The sequence below is a fragment of the Pinus tabuliformis genome, chromosome 1_1 (assembly GCF_031772625.1).
Source record: "Pinus tabuliformis cultivar Carrire ecotype Pingquan chromosome 1_1, CPIR1, whole genome shotgun sequence".
Classification (NCBI taxonomy): Eukaryota; Viridiplantae; Streptophyta; class Pinopsida; order Pinales; family Pinaceae; genus Pinus; species Pinus tabuliformis.
This window is the reverse complement of record NC_142297.1, coordinates 229,127,430-229,146,079: the sequence shown is the minus strand read 5'-3', so window position 1 is coordinate 229,146,079 and position 18,650 is coordinate 229,127,430.

Below are 18,650 nucleotides of genomic sequence, written 5' to 3'. Positions count from 1 at the left end.
TAGGCTTCCAAAGCTCTGCTTAAAGTCTCTGCCATTATTATGTAAAGAAAAGGGGAAAGAGGGCAGTCTTGCCTAAGACCTCTTATGCTTTGGAAGAAATTGTTGGGTCTTCCATTTATGAGAGGGGCCATCCATGGAGTGGAGATGCATGCCTGAATCACACCCGTTATTTCTTCTGAGAAACCAAGTTTCTAGAGGACAGCCATGAGATAAGGGTGGCTGACCCTATCACAGGAATTTTACATGTTTAGTTTAACTATCATGCTTTTCTCTTGCTTCTGGATACTAGAATGGGCAACCTCCTGGACAATTATGACATTATCAACGATTTGCCGATTTGGCACAAACCCTCCTTGGTTTCCAGATATGATTTGAGGTAGCACTTTCTTGATTCTGTTTGCCACTAATTTGGTTATTATCTTATAAGATGAATTGCATAGAGAGATGGACCTGAATCTATTGAAAGCAACAGGATTTGCCTCTTTTGAGACAAGTGCCAGATAGGAGGATTTTGTATTGCTTCCCATCTTTTTTTTTGAAGATGTTTTACACCATTCTTAAGAAGTCCTTTCTAATTGTATACCAGTGATTTCTAAAGAAAGCTATGGTGAAACCGTCTGGCCCTGGTGCTTTATCTGGATGTAGACTCCATATGGCCTCCACTATCTCTTCCTCTGTTGGATCTTTACACAAATCTACGTTTTGTTCTCTCTTTATTTTCTTTTTTTTTGTGTTGCAAAATTTCTTCATACTCAGCCGTTTGATCTGTGGTTGATAGTAGATATTTGAAATGCTTGTGGGCTAATTTTTTTAATTTCTTCCACTCCTTTAATTTCTTGATTTTCCACTTGGATCTTTTCTATCTGGTTTATGGCTCTTCTAATCTTCATAAAATTATGGAAAAAGGACGTGTTCCTATCACCTTCCTTGAGCCATAAACTCCTGGACTTCAATCTGGCCTCTTCTTTGTCTTTCTTGTTTTCCCTATAGATTTCCCAAAAGATTTCTCTCTTTTAAATAGTCCTGTCTGCTTTCCTCTTTGCCCTCTTTCTCCATTTGCATGCTGTCCATTTTCTGTTGGAGCTATTTTGTTTTGTTTTTTTTTTTTTTGTTCCTCTGTTCTTGCCTTTTAACTTGGCTCTTAAATTTTTTTATTTTTTTCTCACATATGTAGTGAGGTGAACCTACTACTCTTGGTTCCCATACTATTTTTACTAACTTGCTAATTTCTATGTTGTTGTCCCAGGTTGAGCTACATCTGAAGGGGAGCAGGCCCTGGTTCTCTAGCTTACCCAAACCTATTAAAACTGGTTTATCATCTGAAATAGTGGTGTGGATGATTTTTGATTTTATAGAGCTGTATTCTGCTGCTATACTTTCTTGAATTAATATCCTATCCAACCTTTCTTTGATATTACTTTTACCTACTCTTTTGTTGTTCCAGGTGTATTTCCCGTTATTTGGGGGGATGTCCAGAAGGCTATGCTGCTCCATAATTTCTTCTAGAGAGTTCCTAGAGGGGGTCCATTTGATAATTTCCTCCAAATTTTTCCTCAATACTTCTTACTAGATTTAAATCTCCTCCTAAAATCACCTTTCCTGCTTGATTTTCCTGTAAGGTTTCCTTCAAAGAAACCCAACACTATTTTTTATCCTTATAGTGATTAGGGGCATAGATGTTTATGACCCTGTACCTCTCTCTTGTATTGATTCTCTTGAGGTCCGTTATTATCCAATGTTGATATGTTTTCTTTTGAATCAATTTCCATATTCCTTTCTTCCATATTGTGAATATGCCTTTGGATGCTCCTATTGCCTGCATGGCTTCCCCTTCATACTTTCTAAACTCTTTTTTGAGATTTTCGGTGTCTTGATTTCTACCTTTGTCTCTTGGATCATTAGAATATCTGGGTTTTCATTTATTATATATCTCTTGTTGCATTTTCCTTAATAGTTGACTCCATTCCTCTACAATTCCAGGAGACTATTATCATTATTTACCTGCTTGGTGGTACACGGTGCCCTTCCCCTTGGATTGGCTTCTCTCATTGTTCCCTGTGCTCTTCCCTAAGAAAGTATCCATAGGTTGTTCCATTCCTAGAGCCATTTCTTTTGCTGCTCCTTCGTCCCTTAGTTCCTTGTTTGTCTTCCTTCCCACTTTTTTTTGATTTTCAGTATTTGGGAGTGCTTCCTTTGCTTGCTTTCTGGTTAAGATTCTGTCTATTGAGGAGGGCAAAGAGAGGTGGGGGATTGAGATTCTAGGGGAATGGGGACAAGGGTTAGGGGAATGAGGAGTTCTATATCTAGATCTAGATCTAGATTTGGGTGGGGGCGATGAGGGAGCAGAGAAGTCCAATGGATCGAATGGGTTTGCAGTTGCAAGGTCTGCATTCAGCGAGATAGGCTGCGCTTATGTGGATGTTGAGTGTTGTGAAGAAGATTGGTTTGGTTGCTTGTTTGCAGTTTTTTCCTCTTAACCTATTCCCATTTATTTTCTAGTCCCTCCAATTTTTCACTTTCATTTTTTTTTTTTTTACATCTATTTGTGAAATGACCGTATTCATGACATACCTTGCATTTGAATGGAATCTGCTCGTAGTCCAACTACTGTATGTGTGTCCACTAGTCCACTTTGATTTTGATAGCTTTTGGGAGTCCTCTCCCTAGATCCACTTCGACACATATTCCGGCGCATGCATGCATATTTTCCTTTCGCTCGCATCGATCGTTGTACTTCCCCACTACATTTCCTATGGCTTTAACTAAGTCTTCACCCCAGTAGTGGAGAGGGAGGTGTGGCAATCTAACCGAGATAGGTACAATGCTTGGGACATCCATTTCTGGATCAAAGTCTGGGGTCCATCTATTTAGATACAGCCCCCTTGTATCCATGAAATACGTACCATTCCTGAAAATTAAGTCTCGATCCTCCTTGGTCTCGAAGTGAAACATATAATATCCTCTGCCACAAAACCTAATCGAGATCTTCCCATTTATTGAAGTTGACCAGTTTCTTTCTACCCATTTTTGGATACTTCTCAGTGATGGCCACAACCCTGTGAACTGCCCTACTAATCCTTGTTCTGCCAGGGAAAGAGCTACTTTTCGTGGGAGGGCCAGAGAAAGAGATATCTCTGGTATTTCTTCCATTCTTTTAACAAACTTTGAGACTGCTGGTTTGTTCTTAGCCGGTCCCATTGTCGAAATGAGGGAGGAAAATGCTTTGGCTATTTCTTCTAATTCCTGAAGGTGTACTGAATGATGATCTTCATTCACTGGTGGATCCATATTTCTCGAGCCTCAGCAGCAGGAGGCCACTGAGGGCAGCAACAAATTTCTTGCTGCAGGGATGTGCGTGATCTCTCTAATCTAGAAGAAGTCGATCCTCAGCAGCTAGAAGCCACTGAGGAGAAGCAGGCCTGCGTCTCTGGGTGCTGCAACAATAGCTAGGGCTGCGCACGGGCGGCCTCAGGAGCTCTCATCTCGTTGTTCACTCTACAATATTAAGGGAGCCTTAACCATTTAAAAATTGAAGATTTGACTTGGAAAAGAGTTGAAATCCTTGGGATAAAACAGATCATTCGGAGGGGTCTAAGATCAACTTCTAAGGGACCCATTCAAAATTGCTACGAGGGCAAATTTTAATATGGTGGTTGTTGTGGCCACAACAAATGGCCAACCGCTGGGTGAACCAGTTATCTCTGTTTCTAAATAAACCTTGGATCAATAGAACATCAAGGTAGATAAACTTGAAATGCGAACTGTATAGATGGACAAGCATGGGTTTCACTTCAACATTAATTGCTTCAGGTGGGATAAAGACAAATAGATTCTACTTACTGATAGGGTTTTGACAGGCATTCTCCAATGGTAGTATTATGGGATTTATTGACCCTCCTTTACCTGTTTTCTACCTTCAAGAATCCTTTCGGGGCCATCACTGTTCTGTCAATACCTGTTTAGGTGTGTACCTCAGCTCTTTATTGCTCATCAAACTTGATGTAGATATGTTTATCTGCACTTTATATAAGAATTTCAGTGCTATATTTTCATATGATTGAATGGGGCGCAGTCATGGATCATGCCATATTTTTAAACCGCTTAAGCAAGGTTGGGCTTGTTGTATCAACCGGTACTCTGAGCCCAGCAATAGTCCCTACTCTAACCGGCTTCCCAAACAACCTATCCTTCTAGATTGGCACAAGGACTTGACATTTCATTTTCTTTTAAATAAGTCCTTCCAGTTTCAGGCACAAGGACTAGAGCGTAATTGGATTTTCCACTCAGTATATGACAGTGAGCTTAGCCCATGAAAGGAGTTATACTTGTAGATGGAAATTATTGGAGAATTTAGTGTGGTGGATGGGACCAATGGAGAATAACTGAAAACCTTATAGGCAAGTATAGGCTAGGTCTAAGTGGGATTTATTTAAAACGCAGCGTTCCTCCATGCCAGTCCAGTTGTAGTTACACAATTTTTGTTTTATAAAGATGCCCGTACATGCTCTAGGTATCCAAGTTATCAACAGATCTCGCCTAGTTCCCAACAAATGCTAATGAGTGGCTTCAGTTTGAATTCCACCTCTGATTTTCTAGTTCTCATGGGCTCATTGAAAATTTGTTTGATTTGCAAGGTAATGATGGATTTAGGATCGGAGACTCATCAACAGGTTAATGAAGGAGGCAAAAGCTGAAGGTGGCAAATGAGGGCAATATGAAAAAGGTAAAAAAGAGACTGGAGGACCAAAATCAGTTGGCTAAAAAGGACTGCAATTCAAAACAGAAGGAAAATAAACTTTGCAAAAAAACAAGAAAGGAAAAGACAGAAATGTAACTAAACTAACAGCAAAAATAAAATGAATTCTAACCTACTTAGGAGGTAACCACCATGTGGTGGCTACTAGAAGTATCTCTTGAGATGTTGGCCATTAACAGGGAGTTTTTTAGTTTCTCCCTGTAAAGTTTTCAATCTGTAAGTTCCCTGACCAATTTTTTCCACAACTTGGAATGGGCCTAGCCATAAGTGTTGGAATTTCGTGTGTTTACCTTTTGGCTCATTCAACTTGTCCCATTTCACGACTAGCTCTCCTACTTGGTAATCTTTATCTCTTGCCAGATGGTGATCAAACCATCTCTTCACAATCATTTGGTGATTTATGAATTTATTTCTGGCTTTATCTCTCAATTCCTCCAACCTCATCAGTTGGTTGATCCTCTCTTGAAGTAAGGCTGAAGGGGTTCCTCTTGAAGCTTGGTAGAGTTTTAGAGAGGGAAGGGTAGCATTGGGAGGCAAGATGGCTTCCTCTCCATAGACGAGGAAGTATGGGGAGTTTCCTAAGGCCACTTTTGGGGTGACCCTATCAGCCCAAAGGGTGTTTGTTAGAGCGTTGTACCAATTCCTCTAGTTGTCGATGACAGATTTACGGATTATGTGGATGAGATTTTTATTCGAGGACTCTGCAACTCCATTTCCCTGGGGGTAATAGTTTGATGCATACCTTATGTGAGTTGATTTATCAATAGAAAATTCAGTCAATTTCGGTGATGAAAAGTAAGAAGCATTATCAAATATGAGAGTTTCAAGGATGCCAAACTTGTTGATAGTAAATTTCTCAACAAATGATATTACCTCATTTTTGTTTACCTTCTGAAGCAGGATGGCTTTATTCCATCTGGTGATGTAGTCGGTTGTCGTGATTATATGCTTATGCTGCTACGAAGAGTTTGGAGTGATCTCACCTAGGAAATCTATGCCCCATTGCTGGAATGGGCGATAAATCATAACAGGATTGAGGGGAACAACTGGCCTTATTTCTCGTCCTGCGGTGGTTTGACACACCTTGCATTTGCCAGCATAGGCATGCAAGTCTTTGAACACTGTGGGCCAATAATATCCAACTCTTAATATTTTGTGAGCAGTGGTATCTCCATCGTAGTGACCACCTGCTGGGTCATCATGCATTTCTTTCAAGACATGATCAACATCATCCTTTTCCAAACACCTCAGCCAGATTCCATCATAATTTTTTTTGTATAATGTGTCATTGGCCAAGTGATACTGATTAGATTTCAATTTGAGCACTCTCCTTTGTGATGCATCCATGTGTTCAGGACATGATCCCCATGTTAGATAGAAGCGTATGTCGTAATACCACGACTCAGGATCCAAAAGGGCTTCTGACACTTCACGTTCATATATCAGCGTCTCATTAATCCATAGGGGCTCCTCCCTGAGTTCTACTTGTTCGTTTTGCATGCTGTATGCTTTTGGTTCTTTAGATGCCCCTTCTTTATCCTCCAAGGCTCTTACTGCTAGCCTACATAATCCCTGCCCTCGAACTATATTTGCGAGCTTAATCTTGAGGTCAAATTCTTGAAGTGCGTTATCCAATTCCCTCTTCGTTCACCCATTTCCTTCTACATAAAGTGGGCTCTTATAGTAGGATGGGGAATGATTACTTTAGTCCAGGCCTTTAATAAATAAGGATGGAATTGTTTTACGGCTTTAAAAACTAAAAAGTCTTATTTCTCTACGTCTGGGTAGTTCAGTTCTACTCCTTGGAGATTAGAGCTCATATAAGAAATAGGGACTTCGTTGCCATTATCATTTTTTTGAGTGAGGATTGCGCATATGAAACATCAGAAGAAAAATTGTACTAGAAGAATTCCTTATTGAAATCGGGGCGGACCAACGCAGGAGCTTCTGCGATGGCCTCTTTAATTCACTGAAACTATTTCTTGGTTTCATCGCTCCACTTATACACAACGTCTTTTTTCATCATTAGCTACATGGGGCACACTATTTCTACAAAACCTGAGACAAATTTCCTAATGAAATCGATCTTCCCAAAGAAATATTACATTGCCCTTTTATTTTTATGGGGTTATATTCTCATGATGGTCTCTATTCTTTCAGGATCAATAACAATCCCTTCTTTAGAGAAGATATTGTTATCGGGAAATCTAGTGTCCACTTAGAGCTGCTAGTCCCACTAAGACTGGTAGCTGTCTTAGAAACAAACAAACTAAACATAATTTCATTTTCCTTTATGAGAAGTAGATAAGAGGGGAATGAAGGACACCAACCTCAGTCTTGCGCTTGGTTCCTTGCTCGGTTCCTCTCCTCTCTGACAAATCCTTGCCACTTCTCCTTTGTCTACCCAGCTTCAAAGAGCACCTGTGGAATCAAAGCAGCATAATACTATTGAAGAACAGAGATCTACAATCATAAACAATATAGGACCAGATATATATTGACCACACAAATGCATATATCATCAAACAGACAAGAATGTGGAGGAAAACATGAATAGCTTTATTAACATCAAGAATAGCAAAGAAGATTACAACCAACTGTTCTGACCCAACGTCATCCTCTAGCATGAAAGCCCTTCTTTCACCTCATGAAAAGCTTAGATCACTAAACACTATGATATTCCACCAAGAAACCAACAACACTTCCTTACAAGATACAAAATTCCAACCTCTAGATCTCTGGGATGAGGGATCCATATATAGATGATTGCAGGGGGTGAGTCAGCTTCTAGGATTTTGATTAGTGTCCTCTCTCTGATAGTTCTTGATTCCACTTGGAGATTGATGATCTCTTACTCATCCCTGGGCGAATTTAGAGAGGCAAGTGTCACAGGAGAAGTTTCTGGAAGATTCCATGACGATCCACCTTGCAAACTGTCTTTGCCATTTGTCCACTCTCACCCATCGCACCCTACAGAAGGGATTTTCAGTATGCATCACACCCTTTTCACTGGGTAGGTGAGATGCATCGCACCCTCTACACTGGGCAGTCTGTATGGTCCAGCTTTGACCAGTTCTGAGCAGTTTTCTGTGGAGAACTTCTGGGAGATGATGTAATCAGCTGACCTTGTTCTTTTAGGGTGTGAAGCAACACTTTTAGGGACTTAGGAGCCCTTGGTTTATGGACATGTTTGATTGGGGTTGCAATGCCCAAAAATGTCTATAATAGTTTCCCCCTAAAGCATGAGGTCGTTAATCTTTTGATGTCGGGTGAAATGCTTTATCATGAGGATCCGAAGTTTTTTTGAGCTAGAAGGCGACCTGTAATAAGATACAATACAATACATTATCTTCATAATATTTTTCATGATCTAGCTGAGGCAGGCATTCCCATGCTCAACTTTATAAATTCATTTTCATGTACATAAGATAGACAACCGTCTGTGTGGCAGACTGATGATTCTGATAGAGTCATCATCCTTTGGTTTGGATGATCATTTGTGTAGCAACAATGTACATTTGATGTTTTTATTTTCCTGAATATATCATAGCCCGGATGGATGAAACTAGATCCGGGGTCTTCAAACTTGTTCAATCTTCACTTGGAGTACAAGTCGATCCATGTGAAAGATTTTCTGGAGTTGAACATGGAAAGACATCGCCTGATTACTAGCCAATAATGTAAGCTGTTAACAGGCGCGAGAGGAATCACCGATAATGATGATGACCCTCAAGGTACTACAGTACAATTCGCGTGGTGTGAAAAGGGACTTGGCGTCAAACACCACGCAAAATCTTTTGGTCGAAGGCCATTGATGTAAACCTGTCACCGGAAGTGAGAAACTTGCCATTGAGGCATGCAAGCTTCAAAGTACTGAAAGGGTTGTTCCTAAGTCGACTTCTTGGATAATGAGCTGATGTCGACAAGAAGCGACCCGTCATAGGAGGGCCTTAATGAATCCCACATCTACGACACGGAACAGAGTAAATGATTTTGGAGGTGAAAACGATCTGATGATACAGGGTTCAGGGTGGCGGTCATGAAAGAATGGAGCGTGAATGTATTGCAGCGGATGAGACACAGGTGAATTCTTTGAGCAACTTCTCTTGAACATACCGGTGACACTGACATGGATTGGTAGCGTTAACCCCAAATATGGATGGTGTGGTGGACCAATGGTGATATAACCGGTGAACGGAACAACCCAACCCGACTCGGATGCGGAGTGAAAGTGTCATGTTCAAGAGCGACTTGCTACCAATAAAGTTTCTTCAAGTTTTCTTCCCAATTTTTCCCCAGTCATTGCTGACCAGTACCTCTTTATTTTTATCAAGCTTGAGGAGGATAACATATGCTTGTTCTATAATTTCCCTTCAGGAAAACTCGTCGCTATGTTTTAACGAGCCTAGCGATAGTGAAACTCATTCTTGTCTGTATGGACAAGTTTGTCGCTATTCGGTTTTAACGAGTTTAACAACAAAGATAACTCAGTCCTTTTCAATTTTAGAGAGTCTGAAAGGGACGTAAAGGAAACTCCAATAATCCTTTTTCATCATATAATCCCTTAAGTCCGAAAAAATATAAAATAATACGAAAGGGATGAATTTTCGGTAATTTTAACGAGCCGAACAAAACAAGCGCTCGATCTTTTTGTGTAATAATCCCTCAGGTCAAAAAAGATTAAAATCTAGAGGAGTGATAGCACTTCCAGTAGATTTAACGAGCTGAAGAGGCCAATTGCTCAACAATCTTTTCAAAAGAGCTTAAAGGAGACTCATTTTTTGAGGAACGAGTGATAATTTCAGGTAGCAGCTAATTCTAGGTAAGGTTTGGAATTTTCCAATCACGGCAGTGTCACAAGGATGGCTAACAGGATCACTCTTCGCAGTTGTTCCTCAAAAGGGGTAAACAATCCAATGGAGGTGAATGATCGGCTAAAACAGAGTGGAGGTGATGGTAAGAACACGACCAGGGCTCAAAAGCTGATGATAATGCATTCACAATGGTTATTTACCAGAAATTGGTTCATTTTTAATGAGCTTAAACTCTGGGGGAATGTTTTCTCATTGCTAAGGTTTAATTTTTAACGAGCTTGAACTTCGCATAAAAATTGCTCGTGATAATGGTCATCGATTTAATTTCACCACTAACCACTTTGTTCCTTCAAAGGTTGTACTGCCTGTTCAATTGCTTCATCAAACCGATTAGAAATGAACAATATATGTTTTAAAAATTGAGCTAAAACACTAATATTTTACTCGAATTACGTGAAAAGTAATTTAAAAGTGGTTTTTACCCCTCATTTTACCATTTCATTTGAACTTTGGTTTGTTGGAGCTCTGGAGGTGCTTTTCCCCCTTGATTTTCACCAGCTGATTCTAGGAGATTCTGTGGATGATTCTCGGTGCCGTCTAGACCAGGTAGGAGCTAAACCTGAGCTCTTCAATTGCATTCCTTCCTTTTTGAATTCTGTGCATGTTTCCCTGTTTTTCTGAGCCTCTGGGGTTTGAAAAATTCGCCTTGGCTCCATCGCACCCTTCCTATATCGAAAGGTGCGATGCATACTAGCTTGGCTATTGGCCAGTCAGTATGCATCTCACCTAGTACACTACTCGGGGTGCGATGGGTGCGAGAAGGGGAATTTTTGCACTGTTTTCTCATGGAATTTTTGCCTGTTTTTTGCCAAATTAGGACCCTGACTCTTCTCTTGCTTGTTTTGCAGAGATTTATTGGAGCAAAATGGTTGTTACATGGCGAGAACGTGAGCATGAAGAAGAGGACATGCTTGCTTTACATGATCCGGTTACGGTAACTGCACTGCGGAATTGTGGCCTGTTCAAGTTTTTCCGCATCAACTTGTTGCAATATCTTCTCGATGCATGGGATCCTACCAACCAGGTGTTTCAGATCAGAGGCAAATCTATCCCCTTGACTCCCATGGACATCTATTTTTTGACTGGTTTATCGAGGCGTGGTGCCCCTCTTTCATTATCAGGTTCTGCCCATGGGGGCGAATCCGTGAGAGATTATATTCGCTAGTATTGTAGAGAGGGATCTCAGCCGAGTAGGGACAACAAGATTAACATACGAGATGTCAATGATCGGTCCTTGAGGACCATTCTGTTCACTTTTTCTAGACTGGCTGGTAGTACGGCTCTTCACGTGGCTAACAGGTCTTATATGCAGTACGCCTTGGAATGCCTTGAACCAAAGGTGTTCAACTGGTGTGACGTAGTACTCCCTGTGATGAAAGAACAACTAACCAAGGTAAAAAGTGGAAAATCCAAGAACTTTGGCTATGGTTCTATTTTGACCGCTTTTGCCTTGGAAAAGATCCCACTGATGCAGCCGCAATACATTTCACTTGGCTTACCTCCACCGATTGAGCCACGGATGCAGAGATGGGTCGACCTTATGGCCCAACATGCTGGTCAGTCTTAGGTTTCCTTTTTTGATACCTTCTTCAAGTGGTTCAACCGCCAGGAGATGGTTTTTTCCGAGTATCCATATGCTGGTATGGATTTCTGGGGTGACCCAGATTTGGTGTTGCCAGCTGGTGAGTAGTGGGGTGCTATCGGTAAATTCTCTGACCATATCTCTGTTTATCGTTTCTTTTTATAATGTTCTTGTGCTTTCTTCTATCAGGACTAATCAAAACTCATGTGCTCATGTAGATATTGGACCAGTTCGGCCAGTAGTACGTCTGAGAGTACCAACTGCCGCTCCAGCAGGAGAGGCTGTGGGGAGGGCTATCCTTCGCGACCTTGATGTGGCCAAGACTCTTTTAGCATTGCAGGATCAGATCAAAGGCCTCACTCTCGGTATTTTGGACGTGAGGACCGACGAGCTACCTCTGAGGTTGCAGCGACATACTACTGGCGTGCCGAGTCGATGGACTAGGCTTTTACGCATGATTGCACAGGCGGTGACTTGTTACCACCAGCATCATTAGACTAGGGTGCCCCCCAACATTTTGAGTTTTGGGTCATTTGACTGATTTTGTCCTGGTTATAGAACATTATGTATGAACCATAAACAATGATATATATATTTTTGATTTTCAGAGCTTTATTTTGGTTGAGTTACATGATCTTGATGCAAATATTTGATGAAATGCTTCTTTCATAAATGTTGCAAATGTCTATCTAACACATAATTTGCCAATGAGTCCGTTAATGTTTTTAAGTTTCTGGAAATATGCTGATATTGAATAGAATCAAACTGCCTTTCCAAAATCTTGACCCTTAGGAACATGCGATAGATAGCTGGATTCCGTACGGAGTAGATACTAGTGAGTTGTAGGATGACGAGTTGCTAGTCTAGCCTAATGACGAGTCGGCATTTTCCATGCGTAATGGCATCAGAGAGGAGCTCTATCAACGTGATGTATTCAACAATATTGTTCATTGACCGACCGATACATACCCCTCTGAAACTCACTAACTCGCCACTTGGATCGAAGATGGCCCAAGCCGTAGAAGATAGGTTCCGCGAACTATGACTCGCTCCGTCAACATATCCAACAAATGATTCCAATAGGTCTGACATCTGCAAAAAAACGTAAAAGCGGATCACTTAACCAAAACAATTACCCTTAGCGAAAACAAAAATGTAACAAAAGCATAGGGGTCACTATCTTGAGTCAAGCATAGTAACGCTTAAGGTACAACTCGTTACGAGGTTGCGCTAGTGGAATCCCATCATAATCTACTAACTCGTAAGCTCCTTTTACTAACACACATTTAACAATATAGGGGCCCATCCATAAGGACTTGAACTTACCTGCTCCCAATTTATCGGATTCCTGGTCGTAAAGTAAGACCAGGTCACCTTCTGAGAAGACACAGGGTTTGACATTCTTGTCGAACTGCGCCTTGACTCGTTTCTTATGGGCTTCGTTAGCCAGAGCGGCATCACAACAAGTTTCATCCAATTGGATTAGTTCCAAGAAATGAGCCTCCTCTTCTGAAGTTCCGGGAAAAGGTCGACTGCGAGTTTGAGGGACGAGATTTCACATTGAACCGGTAAGATTGCTTCTAGGCCATACACCAATTGAAAGGGTGTAAACCCAGTTGCATTCCTCACCGATGTCTGGTATGCCCACAAGGCTGAGTACAGGATCAGGTGCCAACTCCTTTTATGGACTCCAATCATCCTTTTCAACATCCGCTTCAGGACCTTGTTGATTGCCTCAACTTGTCCGTTGGCCTGCGGATAATATGGAGTAGAGCTGTCGTGGGACAGCCCTAATTTGGCAGCCAATTCAACCATCATGTGATTGTGAAAATGCAATCCATGATCTGTGACTATGGCCTGTGGAACGCCGAATCTGGAGACTACATGATTGAAAAAGAAGAGGGCAGCCGTTTCGCCGCTGTTGTTTAATGTAGGCATCGCCTTGGCCCATTTGGTAAAATAGTCTAGTGCGATTATGATATACCCATGCCCCCCGGCCAAGGTGGGGTTACATGTCATGAAATCTATGCCCCATTTGGCAAATGGCCCAACAACAACTACTGGTTGCAGAGGTGCAGGTGGTATTCTGGTTTTTCGATCAAAGATTTGACATGCATGGAAACTTCTGACTGCGGTTATGTAATCTTTGAACATTGTTGGCTAGAAGTATCCTGCTCGTAAAATCTTTTGCGTAGTAGCGTAAACAGATTGATGCCCCCCACACGCGCCTGAATGGCAATCATTCAGGACTTTTTCGGCCTCCTCATGGGTGAGGCACCTCCTCAGAACTATATCGACACCACGACGGTAAAGTGTATCACCGACGATCATGTAGTCTTTTGCTTGGTATCGAATGCGTCATTGTTCCAAGCGGGAGGTATTAGACCTATATGTTTGGGTTTGGAGATAGATTATTATGTCTCCATACCACGGATTGCTTGAAGATATCAGAAACAAAGATTCGTCCACGATTGCTTCTTCTGATGTTGCATCGTTGAACGACGATGGGAGATCGCATAGTAACTCCGCGAAAACCAGGGATTTCTTCGATTTGGATTTTATAAATTCCAGATCAAACTCTTGTAGAATTGCTATCCATTTTGAATATTTTCCCCCCAGCAACTGTCGCGACAATATATAAGTCATGGGGTTGCAATATGACAGAATGGTAGTTTTTCGAAAGAGGACATAGTGTCGAAATCTCTGTATTGCTTGAATAGCTGCGAGAGATAGCTTTTCAATGTAGGAATACTTGCTCATTTAAGTTTCTACTCAAATAATATATAGGATGTCCAATTCCATTGTCTTTTTGAACTAAAACCATTGCGATGGTCATATCCGTTGCAGCTAGATACAGGTTAAAGTCTTTTTGATAATCAGGAGCATACATTAATGATGCTTTTATTAGGGATTCTTTTAAAGCATCAAAGGAAGCTTGCGTGACCTGATCCCAGACGAAGGGTACTTCTTTTTTCAATAGATGAGTATAACCTTTAGCAAGTTCTGCATAATTTGGAATGAACCTCCTCAAAAAGTTTGCTTTCCCTTGGAGTTTCTGAATTTGAAGCAAATTTGAAGGTGGAGGCAAATTAATGATTGCCTAAACCTTACATGGGTCGAGACGAATCTCGTCCTTTGAGACCACAAAGCCAAGTAAACGACCAGAACTGACACAGAACACACATTTGTGTGGATTGAGTCGTATCTTGTAGTGTCAGCAACGTAGAAATATCACTCTCAAATGCTGCAGATGAACGATCCGCTTTCGCAAATGATCCGGAAGATTGTCGAGATATGGTTGAACGATGTTTTTGATGTCATGGAAGGCATAATTCATTGCCCTCTGAAATGTTGCCCCTGCGTTCTTTAAACCAAAGGGTAGCTTGCAATATGCAAATGTGCCCCACGGACAAATAAATGCAGTCTTTGACTGGTCTTGTGGGCAGATATTTATTTGATTATACCCGGAAAATCCATCCATAAATGAAAAGATTTCACATCCAGCACATTCATCAATTATCTGGTCAATGAAGGGTGTAGGGTAGTTGTCTTTCAGAAAAGCTTGATTTACATCCCTATAATCGACGCACACTCTAATCGTTCCTTGTTTTTTCATTACAGGAACAATATTCGATACCCAATTGGTTAGAGGAACCGGGTAAATAAAACCAGCATGGAGAAGATTTTCAACTTCTGCCTTGATGGAAACGACTTTCTTGGGGTGCACCTGCCATAGCCGTTGTCGTACCGGTTTGACATCTAGATACATTTTAATTTCGTGTTCAACTATGCTCAAGTCAATGCCTGGCATTTCATCATGTGTCCAAGCAAAGACATCTCTGAATTCGCAAAAATGAGCGTTATATACTTCCAGTTCTGAAGGAGAACAAGATTTTCCGACATGAATATTCTCTATAACATCTGTTTTGGTCGAGATATTTATGGCGATAGTCTCTTCAATATTGGACAAGTTTCGCTAGGAACCACCGTGTTTACAGTATTTGATAGAAAATCAAAAATTGAGGAATGATGAAGGTCACTAGGAGTATATTCTTTGTAATCTAGAAGATGTGAACGATGGTGGTAATCTTCCCATGGTGTCCCGTCAATCATCATTGACTGAAAGATTCCTTCGTCTTTGTAATGTACTTGCAACCAAGGATCTGAAGGGGTACCATATTATTTATACCTATCTATCCAAACGCTTGATGAGCGTTGATTTGGGTTTGCCTCCCATGCCGAAAACATTGATTGCTACAAGATTTCCATTGGGCTTGGAGGCAATACCTACAGATGATCCATGTTGATATCATTTTCAGAGATCTTTTGAATAGAAGATATCATATTGCAGGTTCCCACCATTGCCACTTCCGCCAGATTCATTGGAGGTCATAGGGCAAAATTCCCCATTAATATAGGGTCTTTTAGTAGGCCTACTCCGATATTTTGAAGCGAATGAGGGCTTCCGTGGATCATCGGAATGCTTCCCATAACTTGTGAACTGTTGGGGAGAAATGTTTGTTGGTCGACGATTGTAATTCCTCCTTGAAAGGGAAATGCAATCTTCCTGAAGTAGGTTGACACAACGGCTGCCATAGCATATATCTAGGGCCTTCCTAGTAGGATGTTGTAATCGAGGTTTCCGTCAATTACTTCAACATCTATTTCTATTGTTTTTCCCCCTAGTTCGACTTGCAATTTACTTAAAATCCCATATGGGGTGTATGTTCATCCATCAAATGCTTTTAATGTTGTCGAAGATCGCGACAAGGGTGGATATCCTAAAGTTTTCTAGAAACTCATCGACATGATACATGTAGATGCCCCCTCATCAATAATTGTTCGATGAACAGTTTTGTTGAGGGCTTTCACTTGAATAAGGAAAGCTAGTTGAGCTGGTAACTGAGGGTCATATCCTTTGTGATTAAAGGACACAAGATTGGAATCCGTTGGGTCAATCCCACCTATTGCTAATAATAAAGCCTGCTTTTGAGAGGGGAAATTTTGCAGTACCTCAAGTGTCGACATAGCGGATGGTGATTGGGCCAGATCTTCCACTATATTATAATGTTGTGCTACTCTAGCATGAGGATTAAATGTCGATTTGTGTACTACTCCCTTTGGCGGCTTTATCGTTAGTTCAGGAATGATGGGTAGCACAACTTCGGTCGAATTTGTTGTCAAAACACTGGGTTGATCATTGGCCTTGTTGTCCGACAGCTGTGGATTCCCGTAATCTTTATTCCTTGTCGATATCAAAGCATCGTTTTGCTGCTTCGAAACCGACAACATTAGCACTTGGGATGGGGAAGCATTGTCACTAGCAACCAGATTTGTTCCTGGATTTGGAAACGGATCAGTCAATACTGCTGAGGTTTTCGAATTCTTGAAGAATTTTCTAAGCTCAGCTTTATACGGAAACTCTCTTATCCAATGATCCTCATCACATATAAGGCATGGACGATTTGGTTTCCTATCTCCAGAAGGGTTTGCAGAAGATTTTTCAGGGGACGACTCCTCCTGTTTTTTCTTCTTCCCTTTCTTTTTCTTCTTGCCTCCTGGTTGCTTGGTTTCTTTTCCTTTGTCAGTCGATATGGCATTTACTTCCGAGGCGAGAAGTTCTTCATTTGCATTTTGACCTGAAACTGTACGGGCCTTCTTCGACTTAGCCTTTACGGTTTTTGTGCTGGTCATTCCTATCATGCCGTCCCCGACATGAGAGTCTTTGTTTGATTTAGGAGAGGGAGGAATGGAAAATTCCGGTCTAGGAGCATCAGGGATTTTATCGTAGAGCGTGCCAGACTAAGTATAGATCAAATCTAAATATTGCGCATGAGCAATTACTTTCTCTTCAGTGACGACTCCTCCCTTTGCCACATCTTCCGTAATAGAAGGTAACAACGACTTAATAAACCATTCAGCCAACAACTGATCAGGAACATATGTTTTTACCATTCTACGACAACGTCGCCACTCATGAATATGATCGGATATGTGAGTGGCCGTCGTTTGCTTGAAATTGGTAAGAAGCTCTGTTCCCGTTTCGTACCTTATGGGTAACTAAAAATGGGTTAAAAAGGTTGTGGCTAGGGTACTGAAGTTATCAAACGAAGCTCTAGGCAATTCAATATACCATTTTGCTGCCAAACCAGTTAACGTTCGCTGAAAAAGGCGAAGCCTGATCGAATCATCGTTTAGAGTGTTAGATGAACACCATAGATGAAAGGTCATCACATGATTCGACAGATCTTCACCTGGATTTCCATTAAATTTAGGAATATCTGATGGAATTTTATGAGGAATCGCTGGCCACCAAGGGGCGTAAGCGATTGGATCGTTTGTTAGCCGGTTTAGATATGGTAACTCTAAAGTTGCCATGAAGGGCAACTGTTGATTCAGGTTCGGCGAAGCATACCCAGGATAAGATGGGATTGCCTGAGCAGTGGGTCTTTGCATACCAGCATAGTGCATTTGATGTTGATAAATTTGATAAGGTTGATGGGCATAACCATTATGAAATGGTTGATGTTGTCCATTTTGAATATACGGCTGCCCATTACTTGCAAAGACTTGGTGCTCAGATCCTTGGTAAACTTGTTGGAATTGTGGTTGTTGATATTGCACCAGCCATGGTTGTGAGACCATGTGTTGTTGTCCAATACTAGCTGTTTGACCGAGATGAGGGGTAATGGTACCCATTTGAGCCTGGGTCACTCCAGTTAAGGAGCCACTAACTGATGATTGTGGTGGCGTCGCAGGGACAAGGGGTTGTTGGATTGCGACCTGAGAGACTTGAGGTTGGCATACAACAGGTAACGCTTGTACTTGCGACACCGTCACAATAGCTGGTGTAGTGGGGATATTTGACATAGGCATACTTTGTTGCATTGAGTATACAACTCTTGGTTGTTGAGGCAGTATTGGTATCCAACCATTGGATGTAATTCTAGCATAACCTGAATTCTGTTGCGAACCATCGTATGTTTGACCTCCCGGAGGAGACAATGAAAGAGCATATTTCCCCCCATACGGCGGTAGTCCGGTGCTTAATGGAATGATTTGCCTTTGAAGACCGGACTACCCAAATTGACACTACGAAGGATCAATTTGTTGAGACTCAACATAAGAGATTCCAGATATTATTTTGGAAGAACAAATGGGAACAGACCATACTGTCGAAACAGCCTCTGGATGGATTCCATCCAGCGATTGAGAGCTAGTTGTCATAGATGGTACACCGGCGAACATTGTCGAAGTTGCAGCAGGAAGTTCTGCCACTGCTGTGTCAGATGACACAGTTCTAGATGTTGACGGTTGTTCAGACATATCTAGTCTATCCAAAAGGTTTCCTAGTGATTCTACAGGAACTTCTGATAACAGTAGACTAATTTATGATGAAGAAGGATATAGAGTGATCCCAACTCCAAATTGCGATGGA